Source organism: Arachis ipaensis, chromosome B6, assembly GCF_059453495.1.
Source record: "Arachis ipaensis isolate K30076 ecotype BB chromosome B6, ASM5945349v1, whole genome shotgun sequence".
Lineage (NCBI taxonomy): Eukaryota > Viridiplantae > Streptophyta > Magnoliopsida > Fabales > Fabaceae > Arachis > Arachis ipaensis.
In genome coordinates this window covers 74,523,938-74,529,408 of record NC_142441.1, presented here as the reverse complement: position 1 = coordinate 74,529,408, position 5,471 = coordinate 74,523,938, and the positions used below count along the sequence as shown (strand labels likewise).

General features: G+C 39.4%; 1 non-coding gene across 1 annotated transcript; it reads right to left on the bottom strand.

The window, feature by feature from the left end:
* Nucleotides 1–1,125: 1,125 nt before the first annotated feature.
* Nucleotides 1,126–1,233, bottom strand: LOC148561373 (small nucleolar RNA R71). The gene has a single exon (XR_015887907.1). It is a non-coding gene; the product is annotated as a small nucleolar RNA R71 (small nucleolar RNA).
* Nucleotides 1,234–5,471: the final 4,238 nt, after the last annotated feature.

Sequence of the window (5,471 nt, the reverse complement as noted above, 5' to 3'; positions counted from 1 at the left end):
TAAAAATCAAATCTTTTTCAAAACTAATTTCTATCATATCTTTTCAAAATATCTTCTTATCTTATCTTTTTCAAAAATATCTTTTCAAAATATCTTTCCTAACCTCTTAACTACTTATCTTTTCAAAATTGGTTTTCAAAATTTGTTTTAACTAACTAACAAACTTTTTGTTTGTTTCTTAACTTTTTCAAAACCACCTAACTAACTCTCTCTCTCTCATTTTCGAAAATATCTCTCCCGTTTTTCAAAATTTCTTTTTAATTTATTAATTATTTTAATTTTTAAAACTTAATTTTCGAAAATTACTAACAAATTTTCAAAAAAAAAAAAAAAAAAAAAACCATTTTCAAAAATCACTAACTCTTTTTCAAAATAATTTTCGAAAATTTTCCTTCCCCCATCTCATTCTACTTATTCATTCATATCCTAACATCTCATCTCACATCTCAAAGCCTCCTCACAGTTGTGTTTCTTCCTTTACATCACATCCTTTATCTCCCCCCTCTTCTTCTACTCACACAGGGATCCCTATACTGTGGTATAAAGGATCTCTATTATTATTATTATTTTTCTGTCCATTCTTCCTTGTATATGAGCAGGAGCAAGGATAAGAACATTCTTGTGGAAGCAGATCCAGAACCTGAAAGGACTCTGAAGAGAAAATTAAGAGAAGCTAAAATACAACAATCCAGAGATAACCTTTCAGAAATTTTCGAACAGGCAGAGGAGATGGCAGCCGAAAATAATAATAATGAAAGGAGGATGCTTGGTGACTTTACTGCACCTAATTCCAATTTACATGGAAGAAGCATCTCCATTCCTGCCATTGGAGCAAACAACTTTGAGCTGAAACCTCAATTAGTTTCTCTGATGCAGCAGAACTGCAAGTTTCATGGACTTCCATCTGAAGATCCTTTTCAGTTCTTAACTGAATTCTTGCAGATATATGATACTGTAAAGACTAATGGAGTAGATCCTGAAGTCTACAGGCTCATGCTTTTCCCTTTCGCTGTAAGAGACAGAGCTAGATTATGGTTGGATTCTCAACCCAAAGACAGCCTGAACTCTTGGGATAAGCTGGTCACGGCTTTCTTAGCCAAGTACTTTCCTCCTCAAAAGCTGAGCAAGCTTAGAGCTGATGTTCAAACCTTCAGACAGAAAGAAGGTGAATCTCTCTATGAAGCTTGGGAAAGATACAAACAGTTGACCAAAAAGTGTCCTTTTGACATGCTTTCAGAATGGACCATCCTGGATATATTCTATGATGGTTTATCTGAGCTATCAAAGATGTCACTGGACACTTCTGCAGGTGGATCCATTCACTTAAAGAAAACGCCTGCAGAAGCTCAAGAACTCATTGACATGGTTGCTAACAACCAGTTCATGTACACTTCTGAAAGAAATCCTGTGAATAATGGGACGCCTATGAAGAAGGGAGTTCTTGAAGTTGACACTCTGAATGCCATATTGGCTCAGAATAAAATATTGACTCAGCAAGTCAATATGATCTCTCAGAGTCTGCATGGAATGCAAGCTGCATCCAACAGTACTCAAGAGGCTTCTTATGAAGAAGAAGCTTATGATCCTGAGAACCCTGCAATAGCAGAGGTAAATTACTTAGGTGAACCTTATGGAAACACCTATAACTCAACATGGAGAAATCATCCAAATTTCTCATGGAAGGATCAAAAGCCCCAACAAGGCTTTAATAATGGTGGAAGAAACAGGTTTAGCAATAGCAAGCCTTTCCCATCATCAACTCAGCAACAGACAGAGAACTCTGAACAAAATGCTTCTAATTTAGCAAATCTAGTCTCTAATCTATCTAAGGCCACTGTAAGTTTCATGAATGAAACAAGGTCTTCCATTAGAAATCTGGAAGCACAAGTGGGCCAGCTGAGTAAAAGGATCACTGAAATCCCTCCTAGTACTCTCCCAAGCAATACAGAAGAGAACCTAAAAGGAGAGTGCAAGGCCATTGACATAAGCGCCATGGCCGAACCTGTGAGGAGAGGAGAGGACGTGAATCCCAAGGAGGAAGACCTCCAGGGACGTCCAGTGATCAATAAGGAGTTTTCCTCTGGGGAACCAAAGGACTCTGAGGCTCATCTAGGGACCATAGAGATTCCATTGAACCTCCTTATGCCCTTCATGAGCTCTGATGAGTATTCCTCTTCTGAAGAGAATGAGGATGTCACTGAAGAGCAAACTGCCAAGTTTCTTGGTGCAATCATGAAGCTGAATGCCAAACTGTTTGGCATTGATGCTTGGGAAGTTGAACCTCCCTTGTTCATCAATGAACTAAGTGATCTGGATCAACTGACATTGCCTCAGAAGAGACAGGATCCTGGAAAGTTCATAATACCCTGTACCATAGGCACCATGATCTTTAAGGCTCTGTGTGACCTCGGTTCAGGAATAAACTTCATGCCCCTCTCTGTAATAGAGAAACTGGGAATCTATGGGGTGCAAGCTGCTAAAATCTCACTAGAGATGGCAGACAGCTCAAGAAAACAGGCATATGGACAAGTAGAGGATGTATTAGTAAAGGTTGAGGGCCTTTACATCCCTGCTGATTTCATAGTCCTGGATACTGGAAAGGAAGAGGATGAATTCATCATCCTAGGAAGACCTTTCCTGGCCACAGCAAGAGCTGTGATTGATGTTGACAGAGGTGAAATATTCCTTCAATGGAATGAGAACTCCCTTGTGTTTAAAACTCAAGGATCTCCCTTTGCAACCATGGAGAGGAAGCAGAAAAAGCTTCTCTCAAAGCAGAGTCAACCAGAGCCCCCACAGTCAAACTCTAAGTTTGGTGTTGGGAGGCCACAACCAAACTCTAAGTTTGGTGTTGAACTCCCATATCCAAACTCTAAGTTTGGTGTTGGAGAGTCTCAACAAAGCTCTGCACATCTGTGAGGCTCCATGAGAGCTCACTGTCAAGCTATTGACATTAAAGAAGCGCTTGTTGGGAGGCAACCCAATGTTTATCTAATTCTTATTTTTATTGTTTTTCATGTTTTCTTAGGTTCATGATCATGTGGAGTCACAAAATAAATATAAAAATTGAAAACGGAATAAAAAATAGCAGAAGAAAAATCACACCCTGGAGGAGCATCTGTCTGGCGTTCAAACGCCAGAACAGAGCATAGTTCTGGCGCTGAACGCCCAGAATGGGAGCATCCTGGCGCTGAACGCCCAGAACAAGCATGGTTCTGGCGTTCAACGCCAGAAATGGCAGCAAAGGGGCGTTGAACGCCCAAAATGGGCACCAACCTGGCGCTGAACGCCCAGAGTTGTGTGCAAGGGCATTTTACATGCCTAAATTGGTGCAGGGATGTAAATGCCTTGACACCTCAGGATCTGTGGACCCCACAGGATCATCTCAGGATCTATGGACCCCACAGGATCCCCACCTACCTCATCATCTCTCTTTCCCTTCATGATCATCCCTTCTTTTTTTTTCCATTTACCACTCACATCCATACAACCACTACCTTCAAAATTCAACATCTCTCTCCCACCCAATCCCACCCATATGGCCGAATACACACCTCCATCCATCTCCTCCATATCCTCTTCTTCTTCTTCTATTCTTTCTTCTTTTGCTCGAGGGCGAGCAACATTCTAAGTTTGGTGTGGTAAAAGCATAGCTTTTTTGTTTTTTCCATAACCATTGATGGCACCTAAGGCCAGAGAAACCTCTAGAAAGAGGAAAGGGAAGACAAAAGCTTCCATCAAGGGTCTATAGCTCAGTGGTAGAACATTTGACTGCAAATCAAGAGATCCCTGAGATACCTCAGGGGATACATTTTCTTCCACACAATTATTGGAAGCAACTAAGGGTGGAACATCAAGAGCACTCCATCATCCTTCATGAAATCAGAGAAGATCTAAAAGCAATGAAGGAGGAGCAGCCAAGGGAAGGAAGAGACATAGAAGAGCTCAAGGACATCACTAAGGTGGACTCATTCCTTGTTCTTACTTTCTCTGTTTTTCATTTTCTATGTTATGTGCTTATCTATGTTTGTGTCTTCATTACAAGATCATTAGTAGTTAGTAACTCTGTCTTAAAGTTATGAATGTCCTATGAATCCATCACCTCTCTTAAAATAAAAACTGTTTTAATTCAAAAGAACAAGAAGTACATGAGTTTTGAATTTATCCTTGAACTTAGTTTAATTATATTGATGTGGTGATAATGCTTCTTGTTTTCTGAATGTATGCTTGAACAGTGCATATGTCTTTTGAAGTTGTTGTTTAAGAATGTTAAATATGTTGGCTCTTGAAAGAATGATGACTAGGAGACATGTTATTTGATAATCTGAAAAATCATAAAAATGATTCTTGAAGCAAGAAAAAGCAGCAAAGAACAAAGCTTGCAGAAAAAAAAAAAGAAAGAAAAAAAAATAGGCGAAAAAAATAGAAAGAAAAAGAAAAAGCAAGCAGAAAAAGCCAATAACCCTTAAAACCAAAAGGCAAGGGCAAATAAAAAGGATCCCAAGGCTTTGAGCATCAGTGGATAGGAGGGCCTAAAGGAATAAAATCCTGGTCTAAGCGGCTAAACCAAGCTGTCCCTAACCATGTGCTTGTGGCGTGTAGGTGTCAAGTGAAAACTTGAGACTGAGCGGTTAAAGTCAAGGTCCAAAGCAAAAAAAAAAAAAAGAGTGTGCTTAAGAACCCTGGACACCTCTAATTGGGGACTTTAGCAAAGCTGAGTCACAATCTGAAAAGGTTCACCCAATTATGTGTCTGTGGCATTTATGTATCCGGTGGTAATACTGGAAAACAAAGTGCTTAGGGCCACGGCCAAGACTCATAAAGAAGTTGTGTTCAAGAATCATCATACTGAACTAGGAGAGTCAATAACACTATTCGAAATATGAAGTTCCTATAGATGCCAATCATTCTGAACCTCAATGGATAAAGTGAGATGCCAAAACTATTCAAGAGGCAAAAAGCTATAAGTCCCGCTCATATGATTGAAGCTCTGTTTCATTGATAGTTTGGAATTTATAGTATATTCTCTTCTTTTTATCCTATTTGATTTTCAGTTGCTTGGGGACAAGCAACAATTTAAGTTTGGTGTTGTGATGAGCGGATAATTTATACGCTTTTTGGCATTGTTTTTAGTATGTTTTTAGTAGGATCTGGTTACTTTTAGGGATGTTTTCCTTAGTTTTTATGTTAAATTCACATTTCTGGACTTTACTATGAGTTTGTGTGTTTTTCTGTGATTTCAGGTATTTTCTGGCTGAAATTGAGGGACTTGAGCAGAAATCAGATTCAGAGGTTGAAAAAGGACTGCTGATGCTGTTGGATTCTGACCTCCCTGCACTCAAAGTGGATTTTCTGGAGCTACAGAACTCGAAATGGCGCGCTTCCAATTGCGTTGGAAAGTAGACATCCAGGGCTTTCCAGAAATATATAATAGTCCATACTTTGGCCAAGAATTGACGACGTAAACTGGC